The sequence below is a fragment of the Opisthocomus hoazin genome, chromosome 2 (assembly GCF_030867145.1).
Source record: "Opisthocomus hoazin isolate bOpiHoa1 chromosome 2, bOpiHoa1.hap1, whole genome shotgun sequence".
Taxonomy (NCBI): domain Eukaryota; kingdom Metazoa; phylum Chordata; class Aves; order Opisthocomiformes; family Opisthocomidae; genus Opisthocomus; species Opisthocomus hoazin.
The window spans coordinates 34,862,555-34,877,896 of record NC_134415.1 but is presented as its reverse complement, the minus strand read 5'-3'; the positions used below and the strand labels follow the sequence as shown (position 1 = coordinate 34,877,896).

General features: G+C 39.2%; 1 protein-coding gene across 2 annotated transcripts in view; it reads left to right on the top strand.

Moving 5' to 3' along the window:
* FBXO11 (F-box protein 11) overlaps positions 1-15,342 on the top strand; it is a 79,734-nt gene that overhangs the window by 12,452 nt on the left and 51,940 nt on the right. The window lies entirely within an intron of this gene.

Here is a 15,342-nt window from a genome sequence, read left to right as displayed (position 1 = left end):
CCCACATTGTCCCTAGCCTTCCTTTTGCTGCTGATGTAGTTGAAGAAGCCCTTCTTGTTGTTTTTGACATCCCTTGCCAGCTTCAATTCCAGGTGGGCCTTGGCCTTCCTCGTCGCATCCCTGCAAGCTCTGACCACGTTCCTGTACTCTTCTTCAGCAACTTGCGATCAATAATCTGCTGATACGCTTGGCAGTATCAGTATGGCTGCTTGCCACTGTCAAATTTTGCCTTAAATTAAAAGGTTTAAGTAAGTGAAAAAGGCATACCTGAGTAGGTTCAGTGGGTGTCTGATGAAGCTCTGATCTGAAGATAAAGTTGTCATAGTACATGTCGATGTGATGCTGGATTTCCCATTTTGTCTAATGTTTGAACATCTGAGCTTGTTAACATTAGAAGTGTTAACAGGAAATAATGTTTTCTGACAGCTCTGTCTCATCTAAACCTATGTTTCTTTTTTGAATGCCAGAGAAGAAGAGGTGAAATTATTCTGATTTTCAGTTATACACCAAATAATCTTAGTATGTAATTTCAAAAGAAAATAGATTGGTCATGCTAATGTTGAAATAAGCACTTTATCTTCTAGGGGCTTCTTGCTTTGGCATAGCTAATAGCTATAGTTTCTGTAATTTGACTGAAAATAAAACGTGAGTATAAAGGAAATGTTAACTTATTTGTAAAAATGTGGATAATGTGGGGAAAAAAAGAATGGAAAATGAACAAAATCGTATTTGAAATTTTCAGTATGGATATTATGTGGTGGTCCAGTTTAAGATCAGTTTTCACATTCACTTCATGAATTTTTAAGCCCATGTTTTGCTGGATAACTTTTTCAAGAAACTGAAGATTTGAGCGTGCACTTTGCTGTAGGTTGCTTTTATGCTGGTTAGTACAGTGAAAGTAAAAAATAGGTGGTGTATGGAAAAATGATGATTTTTAACTTCTCTGTTTGAAAGGCCTGCCAGGCAATACCTGCCATCCACTGATGCTGTAAGATTAGATTCGTTATCATCTTGGGTAAATCCCAACAGGCTGACCGCATAGTTTGTTTCATTTATTTCAGTCACCTTAATGACCAAGATCACAAAGAACTCTGAGCTGCGAATGTATGTTTTTGTGTACAAGATTTAGAAATGTTATACAGTTGTGTGAAATCAAGAACAGTAGCTGAGACACTGAACATGCTGAAATCCTAGTGAGTTGGGCAGAGTGATTTTTCAGTCTAAATATATTTTCAGTGCCATCCTGTTGTTTCTTCCTTAGCAGCAAGGGTGGACCTCCAGCATTCCTCTGTACTACTGCTATTAGTGAACAGATAGTCTGCTGAAGTAGTACTGTAATGGCTGGGTAAGGCAGACATTTTCAACTGTTTTTGTCACTTTAGTGGTGGAAATAATTGCCACTTAAATAATGAGCAAGTTTTAAATAGTAAGAAAAACTGAAGAAGTGGTCTGTTTTAGTATCTCTCTGATGTTTTGATGCAAATATAGTCACTAAAGTTATGTGTATATACTATGTGTTAAACATTCACTATGATTTTTCTTAATATTTGTATATAGGATCTTGTTGGCAGAAAGGTTATATTTTCAGTAATATAAATACTGTTTGTGCATTATGGTGGCTGGGGCAGGGCTGTTTGAGCCTGGTTAAGTTTTCCTTTGTCAGATTCCTAGGAGGTATATATGTATTGTCTTTTCCCCAAAATTCTGTAGTACTACAAAGTGGCCAAATATGTTACAGAAAATTAAAATTAATTTCTCTAGTTTGTGAAATCAAAATATGGTTTGAGAAAGGGGCAGAGAGGTATAGATCAGAATAGCAAGATTTGAGAACTTAGTATCCATAAAACCTGCTTGTGTTAGTTTTGTAGATTAGCAAAAAAAACATGAGTAAACTGTTCCTTTTTTATTAATACAGGTAAGTGATACATTTCCTCCTGAGGTATGCCTCTACCTCCCTGCCATCAGTTACATTTCGTGTATGTGAAGACAAAATTCTGAAGTATCCCTTTCTCCAAACCTAGCTGGCAAAGTCTTCCCACCAAGATAAAATTTCTGTTACTGAGAGACTCTGTAACAGACCTAGTGGTCTTAGGAGATTAAATTAATTTAAGTGACTTTCTCCCATTAAGATTACTCATATGCATGTGTGTATATTAACTTTTTTCTTTTAAGGGAGAGAAGTAATTCAGTGGTTCTTTATTTCCTCTTTCAGTGTTTCTAGTAACAGTAATGCATGCAGTATGCGGACTGAGGCTAAGCAGTTTCTAGTCCAGAAGGTTTCTGACTTACTGAGCTCTTCACAGAAATCCTTATTTTTGTATATGCTGGGAGTTTACTTGGGAAAGAACTGGTCGAGCTTTCACTGGTGTAAAAAAAATACTAAACAATGCACTCAACTTTAATCCTTCCCTTCTGCCTGAAGGTCTTGTGTTGGGGTTGCAGTAAATGTGGGGAATCACAGAATCACAGAATAGTAGGGGTTGGAAGGGACCTCTGTGGGTCATCTAGTCCAACCCTCCTGCCGAAGCAGGGTCACCTACAGCAGGCTGTAGGATGTAGTGTGCACCTGGGATGTAGTGAAGTGCCATTGTTCTGACTTCAGCACTGGGAAATCAAAGTGTAAAGAAATGACGCAACTTGCCTAAAGTCACCAGGGAGGTCTGTAGGCACGGTTTCACCATTGATTTAAGCAGTGTAATTGCAGATGGACACCAAAAGGGATTTTCTTGGTGGTGCTTTGCTCATTCTTTTTGTTGGCTTTAGTGACAGTGCACCTGGGCTGCATCAAAAGCAGCATGGCCAGTGGGTTGAGGGAGGTGACTCTGCCCCTCTACTGCACTCTGGTGAGACCCCACCTGGAGTCCTGTGTCCAGCTCTGGAGCCCTTAGCACAGGAAAGACATGGACCTGTTGGAGTGGGTCCAGAGGAGGCTGCAGAAACGATCTGAGGGCTGGAGCACCTCTCCTATGAGGAAAGACCAAGAGAGTTGGGGCTGTTCAGCCTGGAGAAGAGAAGGCTGCGGGGAGACCGTGTTGCAGCCTTCCAGTACTTAAAGGTGGCTTCTAAGCAAGATGGGACAAACTGTTTAGCAGGGCCTGTTGTGATAGGATAAGGGATAATGATTTTAAACGAAAAGACCATAGATTAGAATAGATGTAAGGAGGAAATTTTTTACAATGAGGGTGGTGAAACACTGGCACAGGTTGCCCAGAGAGGTAGTAGATGCCCCATCCCTGGAAACATTAGAGGTCAAGTTGGACAGGGCTTTAAGCAACCTTATTGAGTCAAAGATGTCCTTGCTCGCTGCAGGGGGGTTGGACTAGATGACCCTTAAAGGTCCCTTCTAACCCGAGCTATTCTGTGACTGTGCGAGGGAGCTTGTGGAAAAAGGTCTATACTCTACTTTTTGGCAGTATTACGCTCTTAAATTGGTTTAACTTTGTCATGGAACCGCATCTGTGGCAAAGCACAGAAGTGAACGTGATGCTCGTGGGTTCCTGTGGTTGGTAGTGTAGTTTGGAACTGGCCAGTCCCTCTTGGTACGATACCTGTCTTCTTTCTGGACTTGTTTTAGTGCTCAGCTTGTCCCAGGATAAAAACTGGATGGTTGAAGTGGGAGTTGTTGCTCTCAGTTGTCGCTTGTTGTGTGCTCCCACCTGATCCTTGTTCAAGGCGAGGATCACCGAATGGCTGAAAATATGGTTGTGGTGGTGCTTTAATCTTTTGGGACAGTATATTAAGGTAAATAGGAATTGCAGTTGGCTGGCTTAATTATGCTAGGCTGAAAACTGAAGCCGCTCTTGAATTGCCACGTGAGCTGTATGGCCATCTGTCATTGGGGCAACAACTTGTGTTCTAAGGGGCAGCTGGCAGGGTTGAGGCTTGCTTCAGCTGGCAGACTTCTTTTTTAATTTGCCACTGCATGTCAGTCAGAGTCCTTATTTCTGGGTAAGGAAGAGAGGAGGGGTTGCCCTAATTGTTTGTGTAATAAACTTAAATCACAAGAGGAACAGTGGGCATTTCTTTGAGAATAAATTATGTTCGTATAACTTGCATTTTGTGTCCTTATAGATTGTTTCTTGCGGTTCTGAGGTACAATGATAATGTAATGGTTGTGAAGCCATAGGTATGCCTGTGCATGCACTGAACCATACATACGGCACAAGAAAATTATACATTCTTACCAAAATGCAGTGTTATATTGTGAAAGCACAAATACTGAAGGAAATACATTGAGACACGACCTACAGAAAAGATCAGGTGGAAGACTCAAATGTTTAGGTTTTGCACTAGTTCTTTAGAAATTTATCTTACAGGCTCCTGAGTAAGGACGTGGGAACTCTTAATGGCATTGATCATATGGACACATTACTGTGAGCAGAGAGAGAAGAAAACACTAATAACATTTTTATCTGAGAGAGACTGTGTGGGTTTATGAAAGGTAATTGTTGGGAAAATAAGTAGTTCGAGAAAACACTGCAGTTGGCAGTCAAACAATATATGGCTTTTAATTTGAAATGCTTTGAATATTTTTATCAGAAGAGGGGGTACTATTCCTTCTCTTTTTGTTTGGTTTGTTGGCTTGTTTAGGTTTTTTTTGCTGTTTTTTCAAGACCAGGATTTATTGACTTTGTGCTGGTAAGAGACACTGGTTCGTTCTCAGAATCTGTCTCAGTGATGATTGTGTCTTTCCAATATTGAGAAATAATTGGTAGAGCCCCTGGACTGTTAAGGTTGGAGTCTTACGAGCATGCAGTAGGACATGTCTGAAGCACCTTCTCATTGCTACATGTAGCTCAGAACAGTCTGGAATTAAAATTTTCTGTAGAGCTGTCCTATTATATTATGTCATTTGCTGGGTAAAAGCAAATTTTTGATGGGAAACTTTTTTTTTTTCTTTCAGATGTGGTGGAAGCATTTGTCTTTAATGGCTTCAAAATTCCAGGAAATTATGTTTAGTTCTCTATATTTTTCAATCTGAAAAAAAAAATTTAAAAAGAATTTTAAAAAAATTATAATGACTTGGAATAAAAAGTTACAATTGTAAGTACCAGAAAGGGCACTGACCAACTATTGTACTCGTTTATACTGGCAAAATGAAGTTCTGTGGCCGTTTCAAAATTACTTTCAGTGTAATTATTTCTTATAAAGGATTCGCCTGATATTGTCTGCATTTTGAGATGTTCAAGTCAATGATTTAGTTGCCTTGATTTTCATCTTTACTCTGGCACCATGCTTCCTAATAGATCCATTAGAGACTGCTTTATGTTGGCAACCCTGCTGTCTTGTCTGAGACTGTCCCATTGTGGGGGGGAGAGGCTGTGGAGTCCTGGTATTATTTTTGTTACGTTTTTTCACTTGTGTTTTAATACACATTGGTCTTCTGTCTCCAGTATTTGTGGTGATGAGTGGGAAGAATGTGGTGGTGGTATGACTTTTTCCTCCCTTTCTTTTTGTCTCAAGACTCTTCTTTGTTGGGAAATTCGGAACTCTTCTGTATTGTGAGCAGCTAGTTCACGGTAAGGTTTGTCTTTATGGAAGATGAAAATTCATTTTGAACCACTCTTTACTCAAGATGTCTGCAGCTCTGTGTTTGTCCACTAAGGGCACCAAACCAGACTGTTTTTGGCACTTGTGTCATCATCAGTTTTGTTGCTGTGTGCTAGAAGTTTTTCTTTTGTATGATTTTCTTCCATTCTCAACACTGTCGTAGCTGAAGGTTTGCAGATCTTCAGCCACAGTCCATTACTGTTCATTAAAGGAAAGCTTCTCTTATTTCCCATTTGTTTTCTAAAAAACACAAAAGGTATTTTAAAAAAGCTGTTTTCTTTTGCCTAAAAATCTAAGCTGAAGTAGCCAAACTGGATTTTGTTTTTGAAATGCACGTGACTACTTCCTTTATTTTTTTAAGTTTGAGGGCACTAGCTCAAGTGTGAAACATGATTAACAAATTTTTCAAAACTTGTTTAGTTATCTCACAGCTCTTCACTTTGTTTGCAGGAATGCTGATGTTTTCTGACTAATAGAATGGCACTGTATATAGTGTAAGTGGTTCTCACCCTTGGAGTATAGAAGAGTTTGCAGCAGTGAAAGATGGTTTTAGTCTTTTACCTAACTGCTGCTGTTAAAGTCTTGTTAGCATAATACTGTTTTGTGTATGCTTAATTATATGTATTCAACAGTTTACTGCCTGGCAGTAAATCTAGTCTGAGATCTAAATATGACTTTTACTCTCCCAGTCTAGGCTGTTATAAATGTTTAATGTTTAATTTTTTTCATTCTGGTAGCTGCATTTGACTAGTGTACTTGATCCAGAAAGTATCCAAGATGTTATTGCTGTACACTTTAGTTGGTACCAGATGGGAGCCCAGATATATGTGAATTGCTTCTCTATATGTGTAATTAAAAGTAATAGGTGTATATTGCTTAAAGGAGCTGTCAGCCTCTTGCCTGTATGCAAGGCCTGGAGTTGCTTGTGGACTATTTCTTATACATGGTGCTTATATATGTACTTTTTTTTGTTGAGTAGTATGGACTGCTGTATTGCCTGCAGCTCAGTTAAGACATTAGTGTGACATACAGCTGTTACCCAGCACCAGCAGAGCTCACTCTTTGGGAATGGGACGGTTAGTATTGGGAAGAAGGTATGAATAGCAGTTTCTTCAGGTGAAACTAAAGGAGACGTTACTAGAAAATAGGAATTCATAAGTTTGTACTGAATAATTCCTTTCCTTCCATCCCCCATTCAGGGAACTGGAAGCTGTCCTGAACAAGAAAAAGTGCTATTTTTTTTCTTCTTTACAGAACTTTATTTTTAATTGCAGTAGGTGTAGAGGTTCAATATAACTATTTTTTTATTATAACCTAAACTCTGAACGGTTACTGTTTTGTGATTTTTTTTTTTATTTTTTTTTTTTTTTTAATTTCCAACTTGCGTCTGGTATTAGTGTTGCACAGGAATTTAGGTCTTGCTTGCTGCTCAGTAGGAGATGAAATGTCACAGTACTCCTATTGATGATGGACTCTCTTGTATTGGGTTGCTTACTTGGTTGGTGTCCCTCCTGTTTCATTCTTCCCCCCCCCCCCCCCCCATTGTATTTGATTTTGTTGTCTCTGTTAGAGCTGTCTTTATTTTTTCATGTACCATATATGCTCACTCAGATAATAAAAAGTAGGTAGGTGAGGATATTTGGAAACTCAAAGCTTTGAATACTTCAGGCAAGTGCGGCATATGATTTTTTTTTTTTAATTTTTTTTTTCCCCTCCCCTGCTGAGAGAAGACCGAAGGTAGCTATTCCCAACTGTGTCTAAAGAGATTAGTCAGTGACTACAAGGAGGGAGAGGTTTATAATTTTGCAATTAAGCGTGGTAGGAATAGAGGAGAATCAAGTATAGGTAAGTGTTCTGACTCAGGGCAGGTGTCTTGTCCTGCAGCCTCTTTTAGTCCTTAAAACTAAACGACCAGATGTAGGAATCTCAACCTCACTTCGAGAAGCCTGCTTTGTGGTCACAAAGTGGAGGTAACCCGGTGGTTGGGTGCATCCTAATGGGGGACAGAGATACAAACATGGTTTGATGAAGAGGAAAGGGCAGAAAAGAGCAGTGTTTTATATTGTTGTTAGTGATGGGCGGGTGAATGCCGAATGTATAAATCTTCCACAAGAAGGAATTGAAGGGAGAGAGTCTTAAATGGGTGGATGTATTCTGGAGTGTGCTTATTTCTTTGCCTAAATGATTATAAAAGCAAGTTATGTTTAAAGAGGTGGTATATACTGGAGAACTGTGCTGTGAAGACGTCATCCTCTTACTTGTGCTTTATGCCTTAAAGTTTTTGAAATATTTGGGAATCAGCCACAGCTGTTGTGGTTGGTCACTTTGTGTACAGGTAGTACGTTTGGAATCCTCCTTTGCTGCCTTCCATGGGTTTTTCTGCAAGTGAAAATTGTAATCCAAAACACTGAAACATCAAATTTTACAGAAGGTTTGCATTCTCTGATTTTATCTGTATTAATAAATTTGTGCTGGTACATTATTTAAAGATCATATGGAAAAAATATTTCAGATTTCTAAAACAAAGGGCAGGTTGCTTCTGACAGCTCAGGGTATGCGACGAGAAAGTAAGCAAAAGATGAAGAAAATGTGGAAGAGGTGAGATAGCGGTAGAGTTTTGTTATTCATGTTGCAAAAAATGAAGAGCCTTCTGGAAAGGGATTTATGGCTATTGGTAAATTAATACTAGCCATCTACTTAACAGAGGTAGAAGTTCTTAAAAGAAATACTTGTTCCTACCAATATACTAGTTTTGAAGTTGGGAACAAAAAACCCAGTAATGAGCTAAACCCCAGAAAACCAACTCAAATGGCATATTTATAGCATCTGGAGATAGCATGGATATTGACATACATGGAGGAAAAAGAGTAAAGATTGCTGTGGAAAACTTCCAGATTAACTTCAGAATGGTGAGACATGATGCATGCTGAAAGTTAATATTTTAAAGAACTGTTCATAAAATCTGTGTAAAATAGTCATAAAAATTACATATGAACAAATTACTTCAGTAAATATACTGGCATTTTTAATATAAAATGTTTATTTCTTCAACCTATAGAATATGAACAGTTTGGTTTTTTTAAATTGGCCATAGTTTGAGAATAAACATTTCAGGAATGCAGTCTGTCAGTTGTTTAGAATACATCTTAAGACAATTTTTTTGGCTATGTTGAGCATGAATATAACAAAGATGGCTGATATTCCATGTGCTCAAACAAAATACAGGGGGAAATGTGGCAAAGCTCAATGCACTTGTAAAATATCTTTGATACATATTACAACACTTAGAATATCACAGTTTTTCTAGTGGAAGAACAATGAACAGAGATCTAAGGATGCTGTGCTGCAAGGAGTGTAATTAATAGTTGACAAGTATTGTATATTTTTAGTTCAGTGGGGGAAAACATCCACTTATTTAGTAGGCTGGATTTAACTGTGTTCGTGACCTGTGTGGCATAGTTTGAGTGCACAAAATATATTTTACTTGCTAAAAATGTTTTCAGTGCTCACAATTTAAGAACAGCTCATGAAGGATTCTTTTCTTTTGAGTATTTAGCGATAGTGAATCTGCTTCTGGCTATGCTTGCACTTCAAATATAACAGACTGGTTGAATGTAGTTGTGTAATGGGGGCTTTCTATGCTTCCGAATGGACAGTGTTCTATATGTTGTGCATGCATAGGATTTGAAAATAACTGTGATGCGTGGTACTGAGGTTGTACTCTGTACTCTTGCTATTCTATGATAGGCATTGGTCTGCCGAGAAGCTGGATGTGGCATATGGAGTGGCTGTGTAAAAGGTAGTATCATCAGTCTGTAGATGCTTTGCATGCAAGGTTTTCCTTTAGGAAGACTTAGACACTTTAGAGAGGCTCTCTTTGAGGTAAAGATGCTAGCTGGTCAATAAAAACCTCTTGTCTCTAGAACTGATGGTTACTACTGGATTTGGGCTGAATTGTTGGCATTGACCGGTGTTCTCTGAAGCATTGCAGTTCTCCAGGATCAAATTATGCAGGAAGGGTGAAATAACAGGAGCAGAATGAAGCGGGCTCTGACTCTTCTCAGTATTTAAGATTCTTTCTTTTGTATTATCTAGTATCTGTATGCATGCATGTATAGCTCTTAATTTGTGGCAGAGGTCTTCAACTTTCCTCCACCAAAGACAGAACCTCCTGCAAGTCCCTGGAGTCTGAGATATAAAGTGGAATACTTTTTGTTCCCCCCCTGGAAATTTTTCTGGAAATATTTTTTTTTTATAGTTTGAAAACATATCTGAGAGGTGTCTGTTAATGGAAATAAATCTCTGTGGTGGTGTCTCAGTTTTGTTCACTTGTTCATTTCCGGTTATAACCGGACATATCCAACTACCACAATATTCTCCCAGAATATCACTGTAGATTGTGCAGTGTATCTCTCTGCTACTAGCGTCTATTGGAAGTAAAGATTCACTCTATAATAACTCAGGCTCTGGCCTGTTTCTCGTGAAGTGCCAGCATCAGAAATCCACACAGCACTGACATGAAATAATTCACTGGCTGTTAAGTATTACACTTCAAAGATAGCAGCCTGATGTAATGTCAGTCTTCATAGTTTTTCAATCATTGTTTGACTGGTGCACCAAAATTTCTTTGTGCTCCTTATGTGTTAGTCATCTATGGTGGCATACGCTGTGAAATCTAGGGGAAAAAAAAATATTGTCAGCCAGCTACTGTACAATGACAGGGTTCTTCAAGGTGTAATCTGTATTTATTTCATTTCTAGCCTTGCTGGCTGGAAACCTTAGGTTTCACAGGGTTTGAATAATGCCCACTTGTTCAGCCCTTACTTGGGAGCATAAAGAAGCCTTGGGCTGTGTATTGTCTTCACAAGTTTAGCTGCTGCCCGAAGACTGTTTGGGGGTGGTATGTTTCTGGAACGCACGCATGCTTATATGGCATCAAAATACTTTTGTTATCTTTGGGGCTGAGGGAAAAGGTGGCTGTTCTGTCAAAATTTCAATTGCACAGTAATAAAGGTGACTGTATAGTTTGCAAGTTTAACCACATTTATCCCACGCTTTTCTTTACTAATGAAGTTAAGGACTTTTGGTACTGAATTGATCTCTTAAGTCTTAGCGTGAGGTAAAGTAATCCAGATCAAATATTGTAGTTCACTAGATAGTCCTTCATTGCCACCAGCAGTTTTCACTGGTATTTAAATTCAAAGGAGTTCATAGAAAATACTTACTGTATCCCTGCTGTGTGGCGGTGATATCTGAAAGAAGCAGTAGTTGAAAGAATCCAAGCAGCGATGTCTCTTAAACCCTCTCTGACTACTTTTGGAAGACATTTATGTGTTCGTGAATCGGGTAGAGTATTTCGAGATGGCAGCAGCCTGTTTTGGATTGGCATCATCAGTTTCAAGCAAGTCCTTGAGGGCAGAGTTCTTAAACTATGTGGCCATTGTCCCCAATGGTTAACTAGAAGAGGTGGCTGTAAGCAAGCTAGCAGGGACAGAAAGATGTGAATGTTGTTCACATAACTCCTGCACACTGTGCAGTCAATATGCAGGTATCAGCCTCTGTAAAAACAAAACTGAATGTGATTTCTTTTTGTGTCATACTTTCTCCTGTCCTTGTCTTGCTTGCAACTATGCCCACGAGCTCTTTAGGTTTTCCCCCCTCACCATTGTAAGTGCTGGAAGTGACTAAGGTGGCTGTGTCTCCTGGTGCTACTGCACATTAGTAGCAGTGGAACAAGTGGGTAGTTGACAGGTGTGTCAGATAGGTAAGTTCAGAACAGATGAAACTGTGACAGGATGGCTTGATGAAGGAAACTGAGATGAAGATTACAAAGACTGACAGAAAATAGGGCCAGGAAGATAAATTCAGTTTGCTGATGTTATATAACCAACTTAGTGCAGCCTGTAGATTCATTAGTTTGAGAACATACTTTGTAAGGGAGAGTGATTGTGTGCGACTTCACTTTTAGCAAGTTGACTGTAATTTAGAGTGAAGGTGTGGGAGGTTGAGTATATTATTACTCTAGTTTTTTAGCTGCTGTGATCTGGTCTAGCAGGTGAGTGTTTCAGTGTGTTCAGCCAGCATGTGTTCTAGCACACTTCAATTTACAGTTGCAAAGATCCTTGAAACCATGAATTGGCACAGTGGCACTTCTTGGGGGTTTTTTTGTGGGGTTTTTTTGGTTTTTTTGTTTGTTTGTTTTGGGGGTTTTTTTTGGTTTTTTAAATACACTGAGAGCCTAAAACAATAATACGGAAAAAGAATGAATTCTCTCTTTTCATACCAGGAGGATATTTACAGATTCGTACAAAGGTCATGTATGGCAGTAATGCAACTGTTTCTTTCCAGATGAAAGATACAGAAGGGGGAAAAGATATTATTTTGAAGATCACCATTAAGTAGGTGGTACTTGTATGCCATCCATCCTGGCACAGCCAGAAACAACTGGAAGGGCATGTGATGGGGCTAGGACGAGAGCGAGGGAAGTGGAGCTTGCTGTGCAGTCACCTCTGCCGGCCGCCCTGGGAGAGCTGGGCGTGCACAACCAGGAGTATGTGCCTGGTGGGACGGTGAGCCTCTGCTCGGGCTGCTGTGCCTCAAGGGGCTTTGCTTCTGAACAGGCATGGGAGGTTATCGCTGCTGCCTTCCCACCCTAGGACTTCACTTTGAAATTGTAATTCTCTTAAGGAAGATCTGTTGGATGCCTTGGACTTTGTCTCGCTTTCTTTCTCAACTCTAGCAGTAAGGGATAAATCTTTTCCTAAATGTCTGTAATCAAAGCTTTCATTTTTGTTATAACCAAGTTTGAGCAGTGTAAATGAGATTATGTGGTCGGGCAGCAGTTTCTTTATTTCTGCATGACTGTCTTCTTGCCCACCTTGCAGGGTAAACACAAACATCTCTTTACCTTTTGGAAAAGTCTGTAATACGGAGAGGTAGGAGGGAAGTGGCTTCAGTCCTCCTGTTCAAAAGTTCTGCAGATCACCTTTGAGACTGATGTCTTCTGTATTTTTTTTTTTCTGTAGATAAATTGAGAGTGATCTTCTGATCAGTTACTCATCAGCATTCAGTTTTGTAAAAAGATTGCTACTACTCTAAAGTAGCTTTTTGTTACAAATACTGCATCAGTTGCTAGCATTTTAGCTGTTTGTAATTAAATAAACATAGTGTGTTCGTAAAGGCTTGATGATGTGTCACTTGCCTGGTCAAGTGTGTGGAAGTACTTGATGATGTTTTACACCCTGCCACCTGGTCAAAGTGCTTGGTAACAGTGTTTGTTCCCCTCAAACCTCTGGACCAGGAAAATGATGAAATGAAACTGAGTCTAACAGTTGGGAAGTGATGAGGTAATGTATATGTTATGGAAATCTAAGAGAAGAAGGGAGTTTCTGTAACCGCAGAACGTTTTAATGAGTTACATTTTAGTACTTTTAATCAAATCTTTAAATTGCTGAGGACATTTTGATTTAACCCAAAATATTTGTCTTATTCCTTTATAATAGATTTCTTGCTGACAAAATATGTTTTGGTACAGATTCCTCAATTGCTTAACATAGATAACACTTGCCAGTGTAGAAAACCCATGTTTACATGTGTATGGTTGAAAATACTATGGTCTGTCTTCCTATCCTAACGTCATGATGTCTGGGTTTTTTGGATGTGTGCAGTAGAGTGAAAATGGGCTGAGGTTTTCGAGATGCTAATGCACTACAAATTTATGTTTTATAACAAACCATTCCTTGGGTAAAAGTGGTTGGATTGGAGCTTCAGTGTAGTAGTGAGGCCACATAATAGAAAATCTAGAGGGTAAATACTTAAAGTCTCAATACCTTCAGCAGGAGTGGGAAAGTTGTTACCTGTGTAATGAGAATGCTGGAGTCAAGCAATGAATGAGTTGTTCTCTGATGGCATCTTCTCCCTTTGGCGGCTGTGTAGGGAGTCTGGGCTGCTAACTTAGGTTATCATTCAAAAAATGGATGCAACAGCCTTCTAAGCTGATCTTTTGCTTATTATCTTGTTTTAGCTCAAATAAACCATATTGGCAAAGCCATGACTGCCTTGGAAAGGACTCAGAGTTTGGACACTCCATAAACGCTCCAGGCAACCTGTGCTAGTGCTTAGTCACCCTCACAGGAAAGAAGTCTCTTCCATGTTCAGATGGAAATTCTTTTTTATAATGTCCTTCCAGTGCTTAAATGCGTTCTCACCATATTTGTGTAAAGCTGTAAGCTAAGTGAAGTTTTGATGTGCTTTGGGCCAAAGAAGTCTTTGTTTTTATTTCAAATAATACTTGAGCAGTTTGTCCTCAGCAGAGATAATTATCTATAAGAATATTTGTCGTACAGAACTTAGCTGAAGGTTTGTTAGCCATCTGTCTTGTTTGTAATATGATGTTCCTTCTTAATGCTAATACTCTTTATTCCTGCAGCCTTTTAAGGATATAGTCAGATGACCTAAATAAACTGCAATAAATTAATACTATGAAATGGCAGCCCTCCTCAACTGAGGTGTTGCAACTGACCTAGTCTGACATACTAAGTAAAATTAGTTTGGCTAGATGAGAGGTGTTTATGTTTTCTGGTAGATCGGTGTGTTTGGAACTGTGTCAGGGCTGTACACCTGTGACTCTTACCATGTATTTTTGTATATATATCAAAATTGCCTGGACAGCTATGCATATGCAAACAGCTGCCTTTCTATTCTGTATATATTTGTTTAACTTTTCATCAACACTATGTACTAAAAGGGGCAGAATCAAACTGTGTAGGCTTGTCGGGAATATGGGGATAGAGCGGGAGTCAGCACTGTTCATGGGATGGAGGGGAACCTCCCCATGAGGCAGCTGCCCTGGGGAATCTTGACATATTGAAATATCTTCAGCTCAGTGTTCTTCCATTTTTCCCCCCTATTCTTTTTTTGGGGGGGGGGGACGGGGACACACACACACACACACATATATGACACGACGGGGGACATGACCAGGAAATGTAGGTAAAATCATCAGAGAAGGAGTTTAATGATTGAGGGTTTTTCTGCATATGTTTTTGTCCACTCCAGGGTATCTTGCTCTGTAAATACCCTGCTTTGTTTATATGCCTGAGAGAAAATACATGAGGCAGATGGGTAGCGATGGAACTATCCAGACATGAAAGGAGAAGCTGCATATGAAGATGATCAGTTTCCTAGATAGTCTTTATTTTTTTGGCATGGTGATAAAGAACACTTCTACCTCTTAAAGCATCTTTAGGTCCTTGTGACCTTCTAGCATAAGGGTTATTTTTGATGACTGTTTCTATCTATATTTTAATGTCTCACAACATGGAATTACTGTGTATAGTGCAGGGCTTTGAGAGTCTGGAAGGGGCTGTACTATTGGACTCTTTCTTCAACCATACCTTTTCCCTGCTTCTTTTTGTTGCATGTGTTCAAACAGCTTTTACAGTTCATGCGTGTTACTTTTAAGTAGTTTTTTAAATAGAAGTTTACCATACTGAGGCATGACAAATTACAGGGAGTTTGTGGGAAGTTTAGTGGGTCAGAACCTCAAAATGGATGTGGAATAAATGACAAAGAGCCATTCTATCTGATCTTAAAATGGGTGAATATCCAGAACTATAGAAATGAAACAAAATGGGAGGTTAGGTGCATGAGGAGGATCTCGAAAGGTTCAGGATTCTGTTGTGGGTATACAGGAAGACTCGATGTAAAAGGCAGTGGAGGCAGGGAAAACAACCTTCTTGAAAACTTCCAGCACACACTTCTGGCTATTTTAGACAACATGAAAAATTAGTA